Source organism: Carlito syrichta, unplaced genomic scaffold (genome assembly GCF_000164805.1).
Source record: "Carlito syrichta isolate Samal-C Ts95f unplaced genomic scaffold, Tarsius_syrichta-2.0.1 Scaffold311317, whole genome shotgun sequence".
Classification (NCBI taxonomy): domain Eukaryota; kingdom Metazoa; phylum Chordata; class Mammalia; order Primates; family Tarsiidae; genus Carlito; species Carlito syrichta.
In genome coordinates this window covers 1,098,585-1,108,732 of record NW_007255413.1, presented here as the reverse complement: position 1 = coordinate 1,108,732, position 10,148 = coordinate 1,098,585, and positions in this window count along the sequence as shown.

Sequence of the window (10,148 nt, the reverse complement as noted above, 5' to 3'; positions counted from 1 at the left end):
GATAAGGCCTAAAACAACTTCAGTCTGGCATATGTTTTTATTCTATTTAGCGTCTGAATCTTGTTTTCTTGGAAATTTTCTCTATTTTTTGTGTGGGAAAGCACCAGTGGTGTGCCTGCCTGGAAGGGAAGACCATTAACAAAAACTTAGAAAACTAAAAAGGGTTTAAATGAAAATATGGAGAGTTGTCTCAGAAACTGACAGTAACTCCAAAAGACATGATTTTCTTTTTCTCCCTCTTTTTTTTTTTTTTTAAGGACTCTTAAGGGATTTACCTTTGGGGGGATTTCATGCATTAAACTGTGGTATAAGAGAAACGGTTTTGTACGGACACATCAGGGGTGTAGTGTAACCAGCAGCATTAATAGGGACTTTAGACTACAAGAACCTGCAAACAGTGGATGAACAGCTGGGGAACAGTTTGAGTCACAGATGCTTCCATGTTGGTAGAAGGCCTGTGGTGAAATTCATGGATGTTTTACAAGTAACAAATCCATTGCCATTCCAGCTGTGCATCCTCAAGCTGCAGATAATAGTGAAGGGTCCTTATGCCAAGTGCCCCCAGAACTAAAACAAAATTGCTTGTATAACACACAGCCCTGGTTGGCTAATCACTCTTCCTCAAGAGTCAGAGCCCTCATCTGTCAATATTTAAAGCCAAGGTTCTTATTTAACGTCACAGTGAACTGGCAAACTACCTGAGATGCAAACAGGAACCTTTTATTTCACTGACATGTCTGCCTTACCCTCCATATTTATCAGGTTTGGTTCCCGGATTTTTAAATCTACAGATCCCCAGTCATCTGGCACCTCAGTGCTTGGCAATTTGTTAAGGCTTAGGGTCTCACTGCAGAATTCCTTCGCTGATTATGAAGCTGTGTGGAAATGTGTACTACGCCAGCTAAGTGAATCCAGCAAGACATAACCAAGTAGTGTGAGAGCCGTGGTGATGCTGACGATTCGGTGGTAATTCTGAATTATTCATTAACCTTCCCACCTTTACCCAGCTGATATGTGGTTTTGTCTGGGTGCTGCTTTTCTTGCAAATTGGAAAATTCTTTTAAAATGCAAATCTTGCTTCTGTTTTTTATCGTTTTCAAATATCGGTGCTAAATTTAAAAAAAAATGCTCAGTCCATAATAAAGTGTTTAAAGATATCTCATGGCTACTTCTCATTAAGAAATTTTGGATGATTTCTTCCATATGAAGCCATAAAAAGAGAGGAGTCAGGGATCAGGGCAGGTTGAGTTAAGTCAGTAACTTGTAAAGCAAAAACCTTCTACAGAAATACTATTAGTTTTAAATGGCTTACGAACCATGCTATTGCTTGTGTTCATTCTCATAAACCATATTAAAATGTGACAAAATTAAATAAGTGATGATGCCTTTTAAGGGTCATGAATAATTTTGAGAGTGTATCCTATTGTTTACTACAATTGAACTTGCCAAATATTTATTTGTTTTTGAAACATTTATTGCTTTAGTTTCACCCATGTATTCAGAGGTGCATTAATCAATGGATGCTATTCCTTGCATCCAGGAAGGCAATTCAATCATTTAAGGGTGACTTATTTTACTTGGGGTTAATTTGTAGGTAGCTCCAGGTTTCTGTAGCTAAGAAGTTACTGAAGGTGACAAAATGGAAATTAACAGCTTTCGCCCTGTATGACAGTTCCATGGCTGAAACTGAACAACATAGAAATAAGCGACCTAACGTCATGAAGGACTTCGATTGAGGGATATCAGTGTGTTCTGGGTGTTATTGACATCATTGTAGGGTCTTTTTATATAAGTAGATCACTGGAAATAAAAAAAATGAGTAAAATAAGTTTCCTGGAAGCAATTATTTATGATTGCCTACATCTAGCAAGTAATACTGCATTATCTTTTTAAAAGGCAAGTACTTAGCAGATTCATACACACACACACACACACATTTGTATCTTACAACCACTTTACCAAGTAAACAATTCAGCTTCTACTATTCCCATCTTACAGTTGAAGACATTGCGGTCCAGAGGAATTAAATGGCTGACAAGTGATGAGTTGAGTTAGTTCTAGTCAGCTCACAGACAGTAGTTAGCTATTTCTTCTCAGGCATAAAAACAGTGAGCCTCACATAGGGGCTTTGAAAATTATCCAAGCTAGAACTAACGAGAACTTGAGCAAAGAGTGTGTTGCAGAGAAGAAAAGATAGCATAAAGTTAAAAATGACAAGCTTTGGTGATTGGGCAAGAGAGTAGAATTAAAGATGAAAATGACTCCAGCATTTCAAGTCATTGACTCTGATAATAAGAAGGTATGGAATTGTTTTTTTAAAAAAATGAAACTTTACTTTGAGATACATTTAGATAAACTTAGACTTACAAAAGAGTTACAAAAATAATATAGAGTTTCCATATTCCCTTCACCTAGCTTACACTAATAAGCATCTTACATAACTATAGTGCAATTTTCAAAATTGAGAAATTAACATTGTTGCAATCCTATTAGCAAAACTATTTTTACTCAAAAACGTACATGATGTTAGTTTCACTTAATTATTTGAATAAGTATCTCCCCATTCCCCATTTTATTTTTGTTGCATTAAAAAAAAATGCTTACTAAACTTTCTAGATATGAGAAATTAGTTTGGCATTGATTGGATCTTATTAAGGAAGATTCTCTGAATTTTAAAATCTGAAATTATGACATGATTACCTGGTGATTTGCTTTTCAATTCTTGTATTTGATTTCAGGTCAGTAATAATAGATACTGTGACCATTTTAGCTAAACCTGAACGTATCTTTTTTAGAAGTTTAATGACCATTTAAAAATATTGATTTCAGACTCCTATTTCAGCCAAAGTGAAATAACAGAGAGGAGGTTTACCATCCTGTTAAAAATAACCAACAAATGAGCAAAAACCAATAGTTTTCAAGACACTGGACTTCAAGAAATGGAAGAAGTTAAGTTGATCTTTCACCACAATCTTCCACCCAAAAAGCTAATTCTGATATTGACGGATGGAACAGGGGAGCTGATCTTCCATTATCTGCATGGAAGATCCAAGTAGTATAGTCATTCCACCACCAGGGTAATGTTCATTGAGTTAATGCCCAGCTGAGCCTACAATCCCATCCAACAGCAATGAGATCTACTGAGGCAGTGCAAGCATGGCTAGTCACCACTAGAATTCATATCCCTTGCTCCTTCTTAGTGCTGAGATGAATCCCCACCCTACCTGGTGTCAGTAAAACTAAACAAGGGAATACAAAATAGTACTAGTACATACTTCACTTTCTACCACCCTTGATGTCACTAAAGTCCAGTTGGGAGTAAAAATTTCCATATCCGCAAGCAACAAGACTAAATGAAGTAGGGCTAGTTACACTGCTGCTTTTTTGCTTTTTGTTTTTTGTTGGAATCTCACTCTTGTCGCCCAGGCTGGAGGGCAATGGCACGCTCAGCCTTTCAAGTAGCTAGAACTACATACACATGCCACCACATGCCACCACATCCGGCTATATACTACTGTTTTTAAGCATAGCTCTCTGATGCCCTCAGAATGGTTTGCAGGTTTAGTGGGTTGCTGAGTGGGTAGAGAGTGCTGATTGAGACAGGTCTATTAACACTTGCTTCCCCTAGCTCCCTTTTCTTGGTGTACAGTACAGTGAAGTAGGGAGCTGAGCTTCTGCTCACCCTGGACCTGCAGCAAAAAAAATAATGTGGGTGCTAATGCTGCCCTTCCCATCTCCTTAGTAGTAGTATAGACTGGTGGAGAGCTGATCTTACACCTCAACTGAGAGGTGATAAGGTGTTGTGAATAAGTACCAATGGGGAGGTGTCAACAGGTCATGGGGGGATCTGAACTACCACTTCAGGTATCTGCAATGAAGCAGCACAAGACATGTTTGCAGGAGGGTGTCTACAGAGCACAGTGAGAAGGTGAACATACATACCCAAATCTCTTAATGCTGCACCTCAGCAAAGGAATGTTTGCTGAATGGAAACAAAAGGGTTAATAGGATTGGGAATCTCCTATTAAAGTTACATATGTCTACATTTCAATATTAAAAATCATTTCTCATACTAAGAATCAGAAAAATTACAACATGATAAATTATAATCAACAGATGCAAACATTGAGATGAATCAGATGTTATTATCTAATAAGAATTTTAAAGCAGCCATAATGAAAATTTGTCAACAAGCAACTATAAATAATTTTAAAATAAATAACAAAATAAAAAATATCTGCAAAGAAGTGGAAGTTAAAAAAAGAACAAGATGAACATAAAAAATGTGAAAGATATGATAACTGAAAAATGTCATTGATGAGCTGATATTAGAACAAAGATGATGGGATTGAATCAGCAAACTTGAAGACAGATTAATAGAACTTACCCAATCTAAAAATCAGAGAGCTGTAAAAATATTTTATTGACATAAAAATAATAATTTGTTGGATAATAACAAAAGAACTGAATTAATATCATTGTAATCACAGAAGAAGAAGAAAGTAAGTGAAGTATTTGAAAAAATATTTGAAGCAATAATGGCGGGAAACTCCCCCAATTTGGAACAAGACAGAAACCTACTGTTTCAAAAAGGTAAACAAATTCCAAATGAGATAAACAAATAAATCCATGTCAATATTCAATAAAATTAAACTCCAAATATATGGAAAGCAACTTTGAAGAAATAACACATTAATTATATAGTAATATCAATTTGAATCACAGCAGATTTCTTATCTGAGATCACAAAGGCTAGAAGGAAGTAGCACAACACTTTTTAAGGACTGAAAGAATTAAATTGTCAACCTCAAATTCTATACCCAGCAAAAATATCCTTCAGGAATGAATAAAAAATAGACATGTTCTGAGACAAAGAAAAATTAAGGAAACTTGTTGCTAGCAAATTTAAAGTACCAAGTACTAAAGTAAGTTTTCTAAACAGAAAGCAAATAAAAAGAGAAGAATGCTTGAAGCTTCTAAAGAAAAGAATATCACAGTGGACAGAAATAGGGTCCATAATAGACTATCCTTGTTTTTATGAGTTTCTTAAAGTATAATTGATGGTTGAAGTAAAAATTATAACACCATTTGATATGGTTCTCAGTGTTTATAGAGGAAATATTTAGGGCAATCATGTTTCGAAAGTGGAGGGGATAAATAAATATCAGGGAAGTAAGATTTCTACACTTCACTTGAAGTGCTAAAACACCAATAAACAGTAGATGGCAACAAATTACGTATGTATACCTAAAGCAACCATTCAGAAAACTATTTCTAAAGTGATGATTCTCTAATCCCCTGTTTTAAAAAAGCAATATATATTACTGAGAAGAGTTTCAATCACTCATAGGAAGACAAGTAAAGACAAATAGAAGAAAAAAACACAAACGAAGCACATAGAAAACAACAAAGGTGGATGTGGCTATAAACGGGCAGCAGGAGAGATCCTTGTGGTGATGGAACTGCTCTGTCTTGACTACGTCAATGTTACTATTCTGAATGTGATATTATTCTATCATTTTGCAAGATATCATTGGGGAAAATTGGGTAAAAGGAATGCTGGATCTCCCTGTATTATTTTTTACAACTCCCTGTTAATTTGTAGTTATTTTAAAAGAAAAAGTTTACTTGAAAGTGAACTATCCCAGTGAGATACCACCATCTAACTATTAGGTGGCTTAAAATGAAAAAGACTGATCCTACCGAGGGTTTACAATAATTTAGAGTAACCAGAATTCTCGTATTGTTGACTAGGGTGGAAAGTTATGCAACTACTTTGGAAGAGGTTTGTTTATTTCCTAAAAACATTTGCCTACACACCTGACATATGATGTAGACATTTCACACCTAGGTGTTTGTTCAAGATGAGTCAAAGCAGATATCCGTATGAAAGTTTGTTCTGAGAATGTTCATAGAAACTTTATTTGCAATGTCCTGAAACTCAGAACAATCTAGATACCTTTCAACAGGTGTGAGGATAAAAAAAAATTTGAAATATTCATATAATGGAATACTGCTCAGCATGGCAAAAGAATGAACTATAGATTAACGCTATTATCTAGTTCAATCTCAAAATGATTAAACTGAGTGAATGAATGCACACAATAAAGAGGACATATTGTGCAATTCTATTTATATGCAACTGTGAATAATGCAAAATAATCTACAGTGACAAAAGGCAGATTCGTGAGTGTTCAGGGTACTGAGAAGGGCGGGAAATGAAGAGGGATTGCAAAGGGGCACTAAGAGACCTGGCTGGCAATGATTGTTGAATATGTTCATTATCTTGATTGTGGTGATGGCTTTTCAGGGGTATTCTTATGTAAGAACATAATAGATGATAACTGTAAGTATGTTCTGTTTAATATTCATTTCAAGTTAATCTCCCTAAAGCCATTTAAAGCAAAAATATCTCAGTAAACTCCTTGTTTTGGATTACTTTCGAAAGGCAAACTGATTACATATTATTGTTCTTACTGTACAGATTAGGAAATTGAATTATTGAAATAACCAGGGTAAAATTACATATCAACCTTTCAAAGGCCACAAAAGATAATTTCCAGCTAGAAAACTGAAATGTCTCCTGTTTCTCTTTCCTGTCTACCACAATTTTCACACTCTGTGCCCAGTATTATATATACATATTATAAGTATAATGTTCTCTCAAAAGATGGGGTTAATCAATGAATGCTAGTGTCACCATGCGACAGGCAGGGCGGTCAAAGAAAATGGCGGAAACGCAGTTGGGTCAATGTCATACTATACATTGCTACCATAATGTAATTCAACTTTGAAAAGTAGTACACAGATAACCTCTCTTAAAATGTTTATACGTTTTTGGTACACTATATATATATGCAAATATATATATATATAATATTTTAAAGAAAGACACCTATTTTACATAGTCACCATTTTTACTACCAAGAACTGAGCAGGTTAAATTTAAGAATACGCTCAGGACGTTTAAAACATTGTGTGAAAGTAAGCACATTGCTTCGATTTAAGAGCCATATTCTTTTTTGAGGATTTAAAATATTATGTAACCATGGCTGACAATATTTAAAAAGTATTAAATATTTCGAGCTTTTATGATTTCAAACATCTTAAGGGAGAATACTTATATTTACTGAGGGTCTTCCATGTGCTAGGTTTGTGCAAGGAACTTTAAGTATTTTATTTCATTTGACCAACATGGACATCTGTAATACAGATTATTAATTACCACAAACTCTTAGAGAAAGACAGATTAAGAAATTCAGTCTATTTAATAAAGGTAGAGAGATATTTTTTAATTTTCAAGGTAGTGTTTTTCAGAATTTATCTTCTTAGTAATTTGCATCCTGTCAATAATTTCCTGTGAATTCTGCATATTTTACAGAATGTATATTCTATAGGCAATTTAAGTAGTAGCTGTATTTTTGTAATTACGTCTGTGAATTTTCTTAATTTAAACATATTTGACATATAGTCAACCTTATTTAATATTTCTTATATTAAAAAATAAAATAATATGCTGGATGTGTGGCTCATACGTGTAATCCCAGCACTTTGGAAGGCAGAAGCAAGAGGTGAGAGGATTGTCTGAGGGGTTCGAGATCAGCCTGGGCAACATAGAGAGACCTCATCTCCACAATAAATAAAAAAATTAGCTGGGCGTGGTAGTGCGCACCTGTGGTTCCAGCTAATTGGAAGGCTGAGGCAGAAGGATCACCTGAGCCCAGCAGGTCGAGGTTGTGGTGGCTATGAGCGTGCCACTGCACTCCAGCCTGGGTGACAGAGTGAGACTCCAACTCAAATAAAATAAAATAATATGTTAAATAGTAAATTTGATTAGAGTACTCATGAAAGCATTGGAAAGACACAGAAGATAAGCTACAAAAATTCAGATGTCTCCCTCTCACATTTTAAGCATTTAACTGTAAATCATAAAATTGTAGAAGATAAGTAGAAAATTGTGCAGATGTAAGGAAGTGCCTCTTTCTCTCTTTTATTATAAGGAAGTGAGACACAAAAGAAGAGGGGATCAATTCCTTGAAATCGTCACATGATTTCTGTGAAATAATGAGGGGTCAGGTCAGGTTTGGTGTTTCTCACAAACCACAGCTCATTTCTGTGGAGATTTCTCTGAGGTTCCCTTAATGCAGGAAAATACTACTCAGGTTGGAATGTTGTCTTTGTATTTCTAAAAAGCAGGAAGTGTCTCAAATCATTTTTGAAGCTTTTAAGGCTTTTATCTCAAAAACCAACAATTTAAAGCTACAAAAAAAAATGTAGCCTTGGGGAGCTGAGTGTTTTTATGGTTCCTGTAGGCTTCATCATGCCATTAAGAAGGTTTTATTACAAATGTTTCATTATGAAACCAAAATAAAACCCCAACTCTCAGCCGGTTCTTGTGGTGTCTGGATTTTCTCTCAAACTAAATGGGAACAAAAATGAAATATTGAGTATCATGCAAAATTGCGGAAAATAGAAAATTGACTTCTTTCTAATCAATTCTTATTTTGGAATTGTTCTAACCAGATATAGTCTTGCCCATCTGTAATGACAATGAAAATACCATTTGAAAGTTATATATTTAATTATGAGGCACTATGGAAACATCAAACCCTGAAGGAGGGAGCAAGAGGTAGGAGTGAGTAAAAGAAAATGTCCTGGAGAAATTGACAGGTGGCTCTCAAAACTTAGTAGGAATTAGCTATATTTCCATAGGAGAAAAAGTAATCCAAGCAGAAATAAAAGGAATGTGAAATGCAAGATATTGGTAGGAAGTGGAGATTATGTAGCAGTTAGAGGTTGGAAGAAATGTGAGGGGAAGACAACAGAAAAAGTATGAAGCAATATTTTAAAGATGTTTAAATAGTTCATTGAAGAACTTTCAGCAGAAAACTAACTTAACTAGCTGTGTGTGTGCATGTGCGTCTGTGTGTGTGTGTGTTTAAATCTTTTGCAGAGGCATGTTGGAGATAAAGAGGTCAGACAAGTTTTGAAAATATTTCAAAATAGATTGAATGTTGGGACTAAACTCATGAAAATAGAAAGGAGGAAGTTTTAAGAAACAGAATCAACACAACTTGGTGACTGTGGATGAGTTGAGGAAGAGAAGAATGCAGTGCAGAATAACTGCCTGGATGGCTAAAGACATAAATAGACAGAGAGTCATGGTGTAGGTAAAGACGAGTTCTCAAGGAGATTTTGAGAGATTGAGTATCCAGTTTTTGGACATGTTGAGTGTGAGGTGTTTGTGTACATATGAGAGAATGTCTGGCTGGTACTTGGATTAATCAGGGTTTACCAGAGAGTCAGAACCCCAACTGAACATATAGAGAGACAGATATGGGAGAGAGGAATGATTAGGGAATTGACTTACGTAATAATAGACAGAAAAGTCCCCTGATAGGCTAGCTACATGTTGGAGACTCTAGGATACTAGTCATGTGGTTCGGTACAAGTCCAGAAGCCTCAGAGACAGGGAAGTGAGTGTTAAAATTCAAGCTAAGGCTGAAGCCTGAGAGACCTGGCCACTGCTGGTATAGGTCTTGGAGTCCAAAGGCCAGAGAGCCTGGAGTTCCTATGTCCAAGGGCAGAAGGAGACGAATGTCCCAGCGCCAGGAGAGAGAAGGAGAGTAAATTCTCCTGTCTCCTGTTTATTCTATCCTGGCCCCCAGATGATTGGATGGTGCCCACCCACATTGAGGATGGACCCTCTCCTCTTAATCCACGCACACACATACACACACACACACGCACACACACACCAGTCTCCTCTGGAAATACCCTCACAAATATGTCCCCAAAGATGCTTTACTAGCTCTCTACGCATTCCTTAATCCGGTCAAGTTGAACCTAAAATTAATCATCATAGTACTAGATACAGTGCTTGATGTGATAAGAAATAGGATAAAATGGTGAAAATAAAACCCAAAACGCTTGCTATTGCCCTTATAGATTTTTCTATCCATGAGAAAAGATTGAGTTAACAATTGTAGAAATTAATATTAGTTAGTGCCGTGTTCGTGTGGCATGGAAAAGGCTGGCGGGATATGTAATCATAGCTTCTAACAGGTAGATTGAACCTAGTGTGCGGCAGAGGGTCCCAGGATTCCTTACTGTGAAAGTTATAGTTAATTGGGCCCTGGAGTTGAGTG